The sequence below is a fragment of the Heterodontus francisci genome, chromosome 31 (assembly GCF_036365525.1).
Source record: "Heterodontus francisci isolate sHetFra1 chromosome 31, sHetFra1.hap1, whole genome shotgun sequence".
In the NCBI taxonomy this organism is placed as follows: domain Eukaryota; kingdom Metazoa; phylum Chordata; class Chondrichthyes; order Heterodontiformes; family Heterodontidae; genus Heterodontus; species Heterodontus francisci.
The window spans coordinates 35259707-35274235 of record NC_090401.1 but is presented as its reverse complement, the minus strand read 5'-3'; the positions used below and the strand labels follow the sequence as shown (position 1 = coordinate 35274235).

Genomic DNA, 14529 nt, shown 5'->3' with positions numbered 1-14529 from the left:
AGGGAAGGAGATTTATACCTGATGATTAAACTACATTTAAAGAATGATGAAGACAATACTGAAGGTAGGTAATCTAACATTATCCCCATTTGTTTAAATTTTATATACTAATGAGATAAAGGAAACTAATACATCAGGTGCAATCATTTTAATTTGTGGCCAGCTTGAAGCCCAGAAACATTAGTCTTTTGGAGCTATTGGCTATGCAGACAATTGGCTGAAAGGAGGAAACCAGTGTCTAGGACATTTTAGGCATAGACACAGATCCTGCTATGCTATAACATGAAGGTGTTGAAGCCTTAATATGCCACTATTCCTCTTATATGCAAAGGTCTGAAAAGGCAGTCTAAACTCAAAGGGTTATGGGTGCCTACTTGATGAAGTGATTTTTAAAAATTCAAAGTTCAATTTAGAATTATGTTTGGAATTGGGTTTTATTGAAGTGAATTTGGGTACAGTTCAAACAAATAAGGTAAGCCACATTGTATTTTACAATGAGATGCGGTCACAAACGCTTTCAGTAAGTCAGTCAATGGCAGAGCTTTCCATAGTATTATTAGAATAGCTGTGTCCTGTTTCCTGGTGACAATATGCCATATTTCAGTCATGCAATTCAGTACTAAATTTTATGATCTAAACCTAAATGAAGAGAATTGGATAACAATGTTCTTGCTTAGCTTTAAATAGTATTTTGAGCAATCTGTGCTAAGAAATAATTGACTAAAATTTTAAAATTGCTTCATACTTGGCTGGTAAAGACACTGCCCAATGAGCAGCTGGCATCTTTTAAACTATATCTCATCATAACCTGTTACCTGCAGAACAGGAAAGAATTGGGGTGGGAAGGGGAGGAGGGGGTGGCGGTGGGGGAGGAGGGGGGGATGGGTAGGGACTGACATCCAAAGTGGTTTGCTGGTAGAGGATGTCATTGCACTGATATTGCTGAGCAGTTAGGCGATACAATGCAGATTTTATTATTGACATTTCCTATGCTGAATTCCGTATCTCAAAACAAATTTTTCCAACCGAGAAAGTAAAAAATGGAACTGGAGCGTGTTGCATTTATCGTTCCTTACTTTGTATTTCATGTTGTTTTCATATTACACTGTCATTGCCACTGCCAAAAGCTTAGCATAATGCTCCTTACATTGGCTGGACTTAAGAAGCAAGATTGCATCCTAGAGATGGATTTACATTGCTTTAGCTTTATATCCTAACCCTAAACCTTAACCAATAAAGGTAAAACAAGGAACTTGCATCCCTCTGTTCTCACCATTTGCAGGAACAAATTAATGCAATTTTTAAACTATTTCAACAATTGCCTTTCGCAATGGAAAGTATTATAAACTCAACTGTGCTATTTGTGAGTTCATAATTTTTTAACACTCATTCACGGGAACCTGCCAGATATTGTTACTACTCAACAATACCAACAACTTGCATTTATATAGCACCTTTAATGTAATAAAACATCCCAATGTGCTTCACAGGAGTGTTATCAAACAAAATTTGACACTGAGCCACATAAGGAGATATTAAGACAAGTGAAAGAGATAGGTTTTAAGGGTTGGCTTAAAAGAGGAGAGGTAGAGAGGTAAGGGAAGGAATTCCAGAGCTTAGGGCCCAGACAGCTGAAGGCATGACTGCCAATGATGGAGCAATTAAATCAGGGATACACAAGAGGCCAGATTGGATGAGTGCAGAGATCTTAGTTGGATAACTAAGGAAAGGATAGGATAACTAAAGAAATAGTAGGGCCATACAAGATCAAAAGGGTAACCTATGTGTAAGGGGTGGAAGGTGTTGGTATGGTTCTTAATGAATACTTTGTGTCTGTCTTCACAAAAGATGAGGACGATGCAGATATTGTAGTTAAGGAGGAGGAGTGTGAAATATTGGATGTGAAAAGCATAGGGAGAGAGGAAATATTAATGGGGTTAGCTTCCTTGAAAGTGGATATATCACCAGGGCCAGATGAAATGTACCCCAGGCTGTTAAAAGAAGCCAGGGAGGAAATGGCAGAAGGTCTGACCATCATTTTCCAATCCTCATTGGATACAGGTGTGGTGCCGGAGGTTTGGAGGTTTGCTAACATTTTACTTTTGTTTAAAAAGGGAGCAAGGGATAGACTGAATAATTACAGGCCAGTCAGTCTAACCTCAGTAGTGGGAAAATTATTGGAATCAATTCTGAGAGACAGGATAAACAGTCACTTAGAAGGGCATGGATTAATTAAGGATAGTCAGCAAGGATTTGTGAAGGGAAGCTCATATTTGACTAACACGGTTGAATTTTCTGAAGAAGTAGCAAGGAGGATTGATGAGGGTAGTGCAGTTGATGTGGTCTACATGGATTTTAGAAAGGCTTTTGACAAGATCCCACATGGCAGACTGGGTTAAAAAAATAAAAGCCCATGGGATCCAGGGAAATGTAGCAAGCTGGATACAAAATTGGCTCAGTGGCAAGAAACAAAGGGTAATTGTTGACGGGTATTTTTGCGACTGGAGGGCTGTTTCCAGTGGTGTTCCACAGGGCTCAGTACTAGGACCCCTGCTTTTTGCGGTATATATTAACAATTTGGATGTAAATGTAGGGGGCATGATCAAAAAATTTGCAGACAACACAAAAATTGGCCGTGTGGTTGATAGTGAGGAGGATAGCTGTAGACTGCAGGAAGGTATCAATGGATTAGTCAGGTGGGCAAAAAAGTGTCAAAATGGAATTCATCTCAGAGAAGTGTGAGGTGATGCATTTGGGGAGGTCAAACAAGGCAAAGGAACACAAGATTAATGGGAGAATACTGAGAGGTGTAGAGGAAGTGAGGGACCTTGGAGTGAATGTCAACAGATCCCTGAAGGTAGCAGGACAGGTTGATAAGGTGGTTAAGAAGGCATATGGAATCCTTTCCTTTATTAGCTGAGGTGCAGAATATAAGTGCAGGGAGGTTATGATGGAACTGTATAACTCATTGGTTAGGCCACAACTTGAGTACTGTGTGCAGTTCTGGTTACCTAATTACAGAAAGGACGTAATTGCAGTAGAGAGGGTACAGAGGAGATTTATGAGGATGTTGCCAGGAATGGAAAAATGCAGGTATGAGGAAAGATTGGATAGGCTGGGGTTGTTCTCCTTGGAACAGAAGATGCTGAGGAGAGATTTGTGCAAATTTGAGAGGGGCGGTCTGGAATATAATGGCTGTAAGGGTAGTAGAGGCAGAATCCGTCAACTCATTTAAAAGGCACCTCAAGTGCCGTAACCTGCAGGGCTACGGACCAAATGCTGGAGGTGGGATTAGACTGGGTGGCTTATTTTTCAGCCAGTGCAGACAGGATGGGCCATGTAGCCTCTTTCTGTGCTGTAAACTTTTTATGATTCTATCTCTGAGGGTTGTAGGGCTGGAACAGGTTTCAGAGATAGGAAGGGATAAAACCATGGAGGGATTTGAAAATAAGGAGAATTTTAAAATAAAGGCATTGCTGGATCAGGAGCCAATGTCGGTCAGTGAGTACAGGGGTGATGGGTGAGTGGGACTTGGTGTAAGTTAGGATATGGGGAGTAGAGTTTTGGACATTTAGTTTGAGGAAATTTCTGCTCATCCAGGATGGGATGTCAGACATGGAAGATGAGAAATCAGTAACGGTAGAGGCTTTGCGAGATGGGTGGTAAGGTGGAACTGGGGTACTCAAAATAGTGGTTTGTGAGCTGACAACATTGAGTGTCTGATTATCAGTAATTTGATTACTCGTGCAGATTTTTCTCTGGCAGACTGATCATTTATATCGTCTCCATTTTTGTGATTATCATCACATTTCCCTTTGCGCATTTAGTATTCTACTAAATGAATTCCTCCTCTAAAAGGATGGTGTGCTTCATATTTCTTATAGGATGCTCATAACTCATGGTTATCGACCAAAAGAATTCTAAAATATTGTTTCTTTAGAACGTTGTCTAAATCTTTGCCTTTAAAAAGCAACTACGTGTCATAATTAAGTTAGTGAAACCAGTTATATGATGCACAGACACAACCTGAGTCATTCGTGTAAATGTATTTTGTTTACATTAGTTGTTCAAAAAATGATCTTAAAATTGCTGGTTTCGCATTTTGGGATTAATCTTTAAAAAGTTGGTACAACAGTCGCTATTTAGTAAGAGTAAGCTAGTTTTTTTTTTAGCTTTAGTAAGTTCCTGCTTCTACGAAATGAAAAAGAAGCCAGTGTAGTAGTGGGCACAAACGCTTTATCAATTTATTTATTTCGTGACAAAAATTTTGGCACTTGGGTAAATATAAATCGTGAATAATCAACAATTCACAAAACAGTATTAAGCAAAAAAAAAAAGTGGCCACAGTAAAAGAAAATTCTGCTGTTGCATTTAACTCTTTGCAGGGCACAGGAAATGTTTAAAAATGAACAGGATTCGGTGAGTTGGTAAAACAGTTGAGAGCAAAAGAAACCTGTGAGCAAGACTCAGGGCAAATTCTCATTTTAACTAGAACACAAGAACTTTCAATGTTACTAAACTGTGGACAGGAGTAAGAAAATGCCTAGGTAATAAACGGGCGAACAATAAATAAACCCCCTCCCTCTAAGTTCCTCAAATGATCTTTGCTCTCATTTCCGATAACTGAGCCTCGGCCTTCAAAGCGGCTCCGGCCGAAAGGAGTTTTTATCCTTATTAGGCGATAGCGGAAGTGGGGCCCTGGGCGGCGCAGGGTGTTGTGGGATATTGGCGGTACTTCCGGGGCGGTGGCGGCAGAGGAGCGGGAGTGGCTGGAGCTCAGGTGAGTGGTGCACGGTTTAGTGCTGTCACCGGTTTGTTTTTAAACAAAGCTGTTTTAATGGGAGCTCTGGCACTCGGTGTGTAACTCGTCACTGTTACCCCGTGTGTCAGATCTAGTTTTTAAGGTGTGTGTGTGTTTTTTTTTTGTCGCTCTCAGGTGAGGAAGCGGGGCTGGGTTCGGGCGGGACTGGAGTCTCCATGGTGACAGGCAGGTGTGCATGAAGTGAGGGGTGGAGGGAAATAGTTTCTGCATTTGCGGTTTAAAAATGTTTCCAGAGGAGTCGCTGTTTACTTGACTTCCTGACTGTGGGCTGGGCGGAGAGCGAGGAGGGGTTGGGATGCGTTTTTCATGAGTTTTGGGGGGGACTGAGGGGGTCGCGTTCTTGCTAATGGATAAGGTTATTCTGATCATGGCAATTTGGAGAGTGGAGACCAGGGCTTCCCACCGCGATTAGTGGTGATGCTAGAACGGAGCCTGTTAATAGAATAAAAATCCTGTAATTTAAGGGAAATGCATAAAATCAGGAAAACTCATGATCAGGAATCATGAGTTCCTGAAAACTTCTGATTAGTGGAAAATTTGTCTTTTGTTGTGGAACTTTTAGGCATGAATTAATTTGCTCTGATGTCATCCTGTGGTTATTTTTCAGTTGTGTGGTTGTTTTCTCTCATGCCTGAATTAACAGTAGGAATGTACTATATCTGGAAAAATACCTCATACTTTTTCTGGAGTGATGTATTACTGTAAATCATGACCTGGAAATATAATTTAAAATGAATTGCTCCATTAAGGTTGTATTATATTTAAGATCAATACATAGATGGAATCTAGAGGACCTGTCATGTATGCAGCATTTGGGTTTGAGGTTTGGGAAACTGTAACAAAATAGTAAAGGTTCAAAATGCTACCTTTTGAAAGTCTTGATGATGCTTCTTTGCTTGCTTGTCCTAACTTGCCACAGTGGAATTTAAGTTAGAACAAAATTTGGGATGAACATTTTATGCCACATAAATGAGTCACTTGTAGCATCAAAAAGATGTGTATAAATCTCACTGAATAAAGCTGTAAGTGAAAATGAGGTTAATTTCTTGTCATTTGGGTGGTTTGCTGCTGTTCGAGTTCTCGCATGGATTTCGACTTCATTAGGTTTGACAATGTAAACTTCCCTTTTTAGTGAGGCCTCGCCTGAACTTGATCCAGAGTTTATTTTTTGTCTTTAGGGGAGAATGCCTTTAAGCGCATTCTTTGGCTTGTCGGTGATTCTTCAGAAAACTAAACTTTAATTTGGCCAAATGTGCTCTGTTGCATGTTTCTCCTAGTAGTCCTGCCATGCATGTGCACTATTTTGCTGGCTGAAGATGATTTAAGTAGGTTCTAGAAAATTCAGTCTTGTGGCAATTGTGTGTTCAATTGGTTGAGCTATGTTAGATCATTTCACTTATAACTTTGGCTCTTGATTGGCTGAAGTCACATGCTATCTTAAGGACAAAGGCGCTTGGATTTAGAAGTAAAACAATGCTTCAAGAAAAACTTTTTCCAGATAAAATAATTTAGTATTGGGACAGTTCTATAATTCTATTCTACAAATCATGAAACTGAGTTGCTCATCAAATAGAGCAGACACTTTAACTTTTCAGAGAAGGCAAGATTTTTGTAAACTGAAGCAACTGCTTAAGTTGGGTGTGTTGGTAATTATACCATTGTAGATAGATGTGGCGAACAAAAAAATGCTATGTTGCGAAGCTCTAAATGAAAGCCATTCACATACTACCTTTTAAAATGTTTTTTTCTTTAGTTTGGTTTGGAAATTAGCAATTGTTTCAAGCAGTAATATTTTTAAAAAGTGGTTGAATCACATAGATCCTTAGCTGGAATTAGTTCATATGTTTAATCTGCAAGTTTCTTAAGGTTGTAAAAGGGCTTTTGTTCTTCAGAGGAACTACTTAACTTTTTAATAGATGTCAGGTTGATGCAGTTGTATAGAATTTACTGTTTCCTTCAAGGACAATATATCTAATTAAACTTAGCAGCGGTCATTGGTTCCCATTCGCCCTTTCCTATAGATTCTATTACCCGATTTAATTCTTTTTAAATATAACGTATGGCGGTAACTGGGATGAGCCAGTAATAAACTTACTGCTTTGTACGTGCAGATTTGTCTGTGTAGTTCTTTGAGGTAATACAGCAGTGTGCTGTTTCTGGGTTAGCCATTGCATTTGTGATTGTAACAGGAGAGATCAGCAGAGAGTGATATCATGTAATGTACTTTTAAACAGGTCAGTTACAACAACACAAAATTGGGTGGGGTGTGCTGAACATAACTGTAGGTATATCTAAATCTGCAAATATTTATAAAGCTTCCAAGCCCGTTAATTTTTTTTCTGTTACAGAATGAAGTATTGCAATAAGAATCTAAAATATAATGATTTTTATATTTGCACTTGTCTTTTTCAAGAATACTGGTAGTTATTCAGAGTTGGAGTAATCTAGTACCTGAGGCTTTAAAAATATGGTATTCTTCCATCTGTTCTGAAGGCAGTGCTTGTGCTATGGAATGGTTCTAAAGGTACCAATTCCTCTCTGTCTATATGAGAACAAGGTTGGGATCACCTACGATGCTCTCCATGGTTAAGCAGCTGTGTTCTCTAGAAATGCTCAGTCCTGGACGGCTTACTTTAATGTGAAAATGCATACCAGTTTGATTCACTTTGTGGAAGGGGATTTTGGAAAAAGAGAAATTGAGTGAAAAGTCATCTACAAAAGTTTTTGGGTTAGGTTATATTAAAATTAAGATTTCTACCATTTTATTTCTATGAATTATACTATCAATTTTTGAAAATTCAGTTTGTAGCCTGCTCTAAGCAAAGCAGCTTAAAGTTTAGATGTGAGCTGAAGATGAAGGTTTATTTGATTTAAATGGCTTTGGAAGTCAGTGGTTTGATATCGCATTCTGCAGGGTTGTGAACTAAACGTCATGCATTTCTCCAGTGGCAGCTGCATGAGCATGTCCTCATATGCATGTACCCTGACTAGGAACATAGAAACAAGAGTAGGTCATTTAGCCTCTTGAGCCTGTTCCACTGTTCAGTGGCTGATCTGTGACCTAACTTCATAGGTCTTTGCCCCAAATCCATTAATGTCTTTGGTTAACAAAAATGTATCTTGGTTTTAAAACTAACATTGATCTAACATCAATTCCTGTTTGTGCAAGAGTTCCAAACTTCTACCACCTTATGCAAGTAGAAGTGTTTCTTAATTTCACTCCTGAAAGTCTGGCTCTAATTTTTAGACTATGTCCCCTTGTCTGATACTTCCCAACCAGCAGAAATAGGGTAGATGGAGTGAAACTGTGTTCCCCTAAATAGTAAACTAAAATCAGCATGTGTCTCAAAGCATTCCCAGCTCTCTGTTCAGGAGTGGGCTATTTAAAAAAAAAAAATTCCAACATGACAATCGTGTGCTTTTTCACCATGATTGCTTTCACCAATTATTTTAAGAAAGCCAGGTAGACTTCCTTGATGGCAGAGTTTATCCAGTGAGTAGCTGAGCTCAAAGGTACAAGTCCCAATTTTATTCCTTGATCTAAACTGAGCTCACCTGGGAGGCAATAAGAGTTCATTGATTGGTCTCTGCCTCCCTGGGTTAGGAAAGTGTAAATTAGCCAGGGCCCATTTCTGATGCCTGCAGTCCCCTGCTATATGATGGATGAGGACAGAATTGGGCTTCACTACAAAGCCTTGTACTCGGGTATACAGTAACCACTCAGTTGAGGTACAGGTATGCAACCATCCATCCTAGCAAGGGATCATCAAAAAAAACTTCATAAATCCTAGAACTTACAACACAGATGGTTGCCATGTGTCCCATTGGGCATGTACTGACTAATGCCCTCAAAGAGCTATCAATTTTGTCCTTTCAACATATCTTTTTTTTTGGGGGGGTGGGGGGGAGAATCAAGTAGGCATTCACTTTGTTTTTAACAAAACATGATTTTTGCTTACACTGTTCCTGCCATCTATAATGTAATGAGATTTGAGTAACTGAAACACTTTTTGACTCGGCAAATTTGCAAAGATGATACCAGAAATTCATGGGTATGCGTATCAGGAAAGGATTCACAGGCTGGGTCTGTCTTCCCTTGAAAGAAGGTGGCTGAGGGGGTGACCAAATAGAGGTCTTCAAAATTGTGAAATATTTTGATAGAGTGGATACGGAGAAAATGCTTCCACCTGTGGGGAAGAGTATAAGTCAGCATGGTTTTATGAAGGGGAAATTGTGTTTAACCAATTTGTTGGAGTTCTTTGAAGGCGTGACATGTGCTATAGATAACAGGAAGCCCGTTGACAAGGTGCCACATAAAAGGTTATTGCGCAAAGTAGGAGCTCATGGTGTAGGGGGTAACATTAGCATGGATAGAAGATTGGCTGCCTGGCAGAAAACAGTATACATAAATGGGTCCTTCTCTAATTGGCAGGATGTGCCGAGTGGAAGCCTGCAGGGATCTGTGCTGGGGCCTCAACTTTTTACAATTTACATCAATGACTGAAATGAGGGGAGTGATGACATGGTAACTAAATTTGTAGATGAGCCAAAGATAGGTAGGAAAGTCTGTTGTGAAGACATAAGGAGGTTCTTTTCTTTTGGGCCTCCTTATCTCGAGAGACAATGGATACGTGTCTGGAGGTGGTCAATGGTTTGTGATGCAGCGCCTGGAGTGGCTATAAAGGCCAATTCTGGAGTGACAGGCTCTTCCACAGGTGCTGCATAGAAATTTGTTTGTCGGGGCTGTTGCACAGTTGGCTCTCCCCTTGCGCCTCTGTCTTTTTTCCTGCCAACTACTAAGTCTCTTCGACTCGCCACAATTTAGCCCTGTCTTTATGGCTGCCCGCCAGCTCTGGCGAATGCTGGCAACTGACTCCCACGACTTGTGATCAATGTCACACGATTTCATGTCGCGTTTGCAGACGTCTTTATAGCGGAGACATGGACGGCCGGTGGGTCTGATACCAGTGGCGAGCTTGCTGTACAATGTGTCTTTGGGGATCCTGCCATCTTCCATGCGGCTCACATGGCCAAGCCATCTCAAGCGCCGCTGACTCAGTAGTGTGTATAAGCTGGGGGTGTTGGCCGCTTCAAGGACTTCTGTGTTGGAGATATAGTCCTGCCACCTGATGCCAAGTATTCTCCGAAGGCAGCGAAGATGGAATGAATTGAGACGTCGCTCTTGGCTGGCATACGTTGTCCAGGCCTCGCTGCCGTAGAGCAAGGTACTGAGGACACAGGCCTGATACACTCGGACTTTTGTGTTCCGTGTCAGTGCGCCATTTTCCCACACTCTCTTGGCCAGTCTGGACATAGCAGTGGAAGCCTTTCCCATGCGCTTGTTGATTTCTGCATCTAGAGACAGGTTACTGGTGATAGTTGAGCCTAGGTAGGTGAACTCTTGAACCACTTCCAGAGCGTGGTCGCCAATATTGATGGATGGAGCATTTCTGACGTCCTGCCCCATGATGTTAGTTTTCTTGAGGCTGATGGTTAGGCCAAATTCATTGCAGGCAGACGCAAACCTGTCGATGAGACTCTGCAGGCACTCTTCAGTGTGAGATGTTAAAGCAGCATCGACGGCAAAGAGGAGTTCTCTGATGAGGACTTTCCGTACTTTGGACTTCGCTCTTAGACGCTCTTAGTTGTGAAGACATAAGGAGGTTACAGACAGATTATAAATAGGTCGACAGTGGGCAAAAATCTGGCAGATGGAATATAATGTGGGAAAATGTGAAGTTGTTCACTTTGGCAGGAAGAATAATAAAGCAGAGTATTATTTAAACAGAGAACGACTGCAGAATTCTGAGGTGCAGAGGGATCTAGGTGTTGTAGTGCAGGAATCACAAAGTTAGTATGCAGATAATAAAGAAGGCGAATGGAATGCCATCCTTTTTATTATGAGAGGAATTGAAAATAAAAGCTTCAATTATACAGGACAGTGGTGAGACCACATCTTGAATACTGTGTGCAGTTTTGGTCTCATTTAAGGAAGGATGTAGATGCGATGGAGGTGGTTCAGAGGAGATTTGCTAGATTGATATCTGGAAAGAGTGGGTTGTCTTATGAGGAAAAGTTTGACAGACTGGGCTTGTTTTCACTGGAGTTTAGAAGAGTGAGTGGAGACTTGATTGATGTTTAAAAGATCTTGAATGGTCTTGACAAGGTGGATGTGGAGAGGATGTTTCTGCTTGTGGGTGAGTCCAGAGCTAGGGGACACGGTTTTAAAATTAGGGGATGCCTTTTTAGGACAGATGAGAATTTTTTTTCTGAGGGTTGTGCGACTTTGGAACTTTCTACCTCAGAAGGTGGTGGAGGCGGGGTCATTGAATATTTTTAAGGCGCGGTAGATAGTTTCTTGTTGGGCAAGGGAATCGAGGGTTATCGGAGGTAGATGGGAGTGTGGAATTCGAAACACAAACAGATCAGCCACGATCTTATTGAATGGTGGAGCAGGCTCAAGGGGCCGAATAGCCTACTTCTGCTCCTAATTTGTATGTTCGTATGTAGAGGCCATCAATGTAAGAGAGTCCCTAGAAATCCAGTAGGGAATTCAGAAGAAACTACCCAGAGAGTGGAGAGAATGTGGAATGCACTACCACAGGGAGTGGTTGAAGCGAATAGTATATAGTTAAATTTTAAAGGGGAAGCTGGATAAGCATATATGGGAGAAGGGAATAGAGGGTTATGATAGATTTAGATGAGAAAAGATGGGAGGAGACTCGAGTGGAGCATAAATGAGGCATGGACTGGTAGGGCCAAATGGCCCATTTGTGCTGTATATCCCATTTAATCCTATGTAATTAAATATTGAGACCAATCATTCTTGAAGTGTCTCATTTCCTGTAATATGTACTTTGAGCTGTACTCATTAGGCTTTGGTGGCCGTTATACAGCCCTTTGAACAGGAAGGTCTGAAATGTTTTAACGTAGGTTCTAGAAATGGATTGCACATGAAAAAATGATAACCATTTCTAGTTTAAGTCAACATATTTCAGTTCATTGATTAAAATGGTATAACCTGTTAGAGTTTCCTCCATATTAAGCAATGTATTTTGAAATCTTTGGGGGTGATTAAAATAGAGAATACTTTTAGGGGAACTGTGATACAACTTGGAGCTTTGCAGTGGGCCTCTTTTGGGTGGAAACACTTGAGTGCCATTCATATTGCTAACTGATAGAAAGTTATGCATTTATGATTAAATCTGAGTACTTAATGTACATTATCATTTACTTTGAAATGCAGTGATGTTATTTAGCCATTTCCCATGCAGCAAGATCCTATACATGACAGTGAGATGAATAACCAGTAAGTAATCTGACATTTGATAGTCGAAGGCAGAATGTTGACCTGTATACTGGAAAAACCTCCTGTTCTCCTATAGTGCCAGTTGAATCTTTAATGTTTATGGGAACAGTGAGATGAGGTCTAGATTTATTGCCTGATCTGAAGGGCAGCACATTTGATGTTGGATCATCGTGTTGATCTAGATTTTGTGCCCTGTCTTCGACTGGGTCGTGAACCAACAAGTTTCTGATTCTTTTGACAATGCTACCTGTGGAGTTAAACTAGCAGCATTTTCAATGAGTGGGTTGAGTAGAGATTGTAGAGCTGAATGCTGTGTAAGAGTGGTAGAACGGTTCCAAGTCCCTGCAGGGTAATTCTGCTATTATGTATGCATGTGAGAATAGTATTGGGGTTGGGTGTGATGACTTTCATGGTAAACTGGCCTGCCAGCAAGGAAGAGTTAAATATGTTATCTAGGTATATATCAGGGATAGTAATATTTGGGCCTAAAGTTTTATATTGACTTTGGAGCTCTTAGTCCTTGAGTAATCCCCAAAGCAACTTGCATCATGGATTCAACTTTAGGAGGGACAAATTCCTCTTGGGGGAGGGCGGGTGGTGTTGTGAAGTCAACTCCGTGAGAAGGGCAGGAACATAAAGGGTAAGTTTTAAATAGGTGATTAAAATTAAAGAACTCAGAACAAATAGTCGCTTACTGAGTTTATGCATTAATGCTGTGCAAAGAAGGGAAAGTGTATGGTAGGTTGGTACCCGAAGGGAAGGGCTGGTAGCTCACCACAATATGAATCTAACAAATAAATTGTGGAGAGGGTCTAAGTCTCGGTTGATGGAGGGGTTTGGAATTTTTAAGATTTCCTTTGAACTGGTATATCATTTGGCTCAGTACTTCTGTGTGAGAGTTTAAGTAGTCTGAGTTAAGTGGTAAATGGAGCTGGGTGAAGAAGGCTGCAGAGTTCACATTTGAGAGTTGTAAAGGTCAGTAACACTAAGATGATCTTCTGGAATATAAAGGTTATCGTAAACCCTGGCATTTTACAAGCTCATCTGTTCTGAGACCAACATCCTGTTCCTTGATCTTATTCCAACGAAACTGCTGAGCACCAAACTTCCCTTTCTGACCCCATGTTGGCTGACATCGTAAATGGTTCCATGTCCTCGGATATTGTCTACCTACCTTGCGAAAACCAGTTATTACACCCTCCTGGGAGAAAAACTACTTTGGGCCCTTCTGTCCTTGCAAATTACAGTTCCATCTCTAACTGCCTGTTCAGTACCAAGTTTGTGCTAATCTCCTCTCCTGCAACACTCTCCTTGAATCTGTTCAAACAGGTTTCCACCCTGCCATAGCACTTTACTGGCCCTGTTAAAATCAGTAATGGAACCCTCTGTGACTGTGACTTTTTGCAGCATTTGATAGTCAATCACACCATCTTCTTGTAACACCTTTCCGTTGTCGAGGTCAATGGGATTGTCCTTGCTTGGTTCCACTCTTAATTATCTGTAGTCTGTGCATCTTCAGCGACGGCATCTCTTCCTGCCACCCTTCTCTAGCTTTACCTACAGAAACCTCCAAAGATCTATCCTTGGCCTTTGCTCTTAACTATATGTTGCACCTTGGTGACATTCGTCAGACATGTGGAGGCTGACCCCATATACTGACATCCAGTTCTAGCTCTGCACCACCTTTCTTAATCCCTCTACTGCATCTCTGTGTTCTGAGACTGCTTGTGTGACACCCAGTCTTGGATGAACTATGGTTTTCTACAGTTTAAAAATTGCGGAGGCCAAAGCTATTGTCTTCAGCCCCGACATAAACTCCATACCTTTGCTGTTGATTCTGTCTTGTTCCTCTGACACTCGCCTCTTGTGTATTCCGCTCCTCCTTTTGTCCTGCCATTGATGGCGATAGCATAAGCCCCTGGCCCAAAGCTTTTTAATTCCCTTCCTAAACTTATCTGCAGCTCAACTTGCTTCTCCTTAAATATCCGCCTCTTTGAGCTTTTAGATACCTCCTCCTAATATCTCCTACTACGGCCCGTGCTAGTTTTTACCTTGTGCCTCTGAAGTGTCTGGACATTTTTCTACATTAAAGGCACTGTGTAAGTGGTAATAGTAGTTGTTTCTTTTGTTCATACAAACCAAGTTGAGCAATGTTTCACACTGGTTCCTGAAATGTGTTTTTGTGTGATCTTGGTATCAAATTTCTAATGAAGGTTTGAAAATATGTATAACTATCACTGACCTAAAATATCATTAGATTAATTTTGTGGTTGCTCCACCTTTTATAAATATATTGTTTATATTGTGAATGATGAGGGAAAATTTGTTATGCAGTGTTTTTTGTGTATTAGTAACATAGGGGATGTAGTTTCTTGCAAAGTTAAGTGTTGGAAAAGGG

At 40.8% G+C, this 14529-nt stretch overlaps 1 protein-coding gene across 2 annotated transcripts in view; it reads left to right on the top strand.

Annotated features, from left to right (window-relative positions):
- Positions 1–4690: 4690 nt before the first annotated feature.
- Positions 4691–14529, top strand: part of cap1 (CAP, adenylate cyclase-associated protein 1 (yeast)) — a 51551-nt gene continuing 41712 nt past the window's right edge. Inside the window, exon 1 of one of the 2 annotated variants that reach the window (XM_068011283.1) lies at positions 4691–4780. The gene's annotated coding sequence lies outside the window, so the exon portion shown is untranslated. Of the gene's footprint in view, positions 4781–4881; positions 4905–14529 lie in introns of those variants that run through there. The other variant, XM_068011284.1, reaches the window with a different exon arrangement.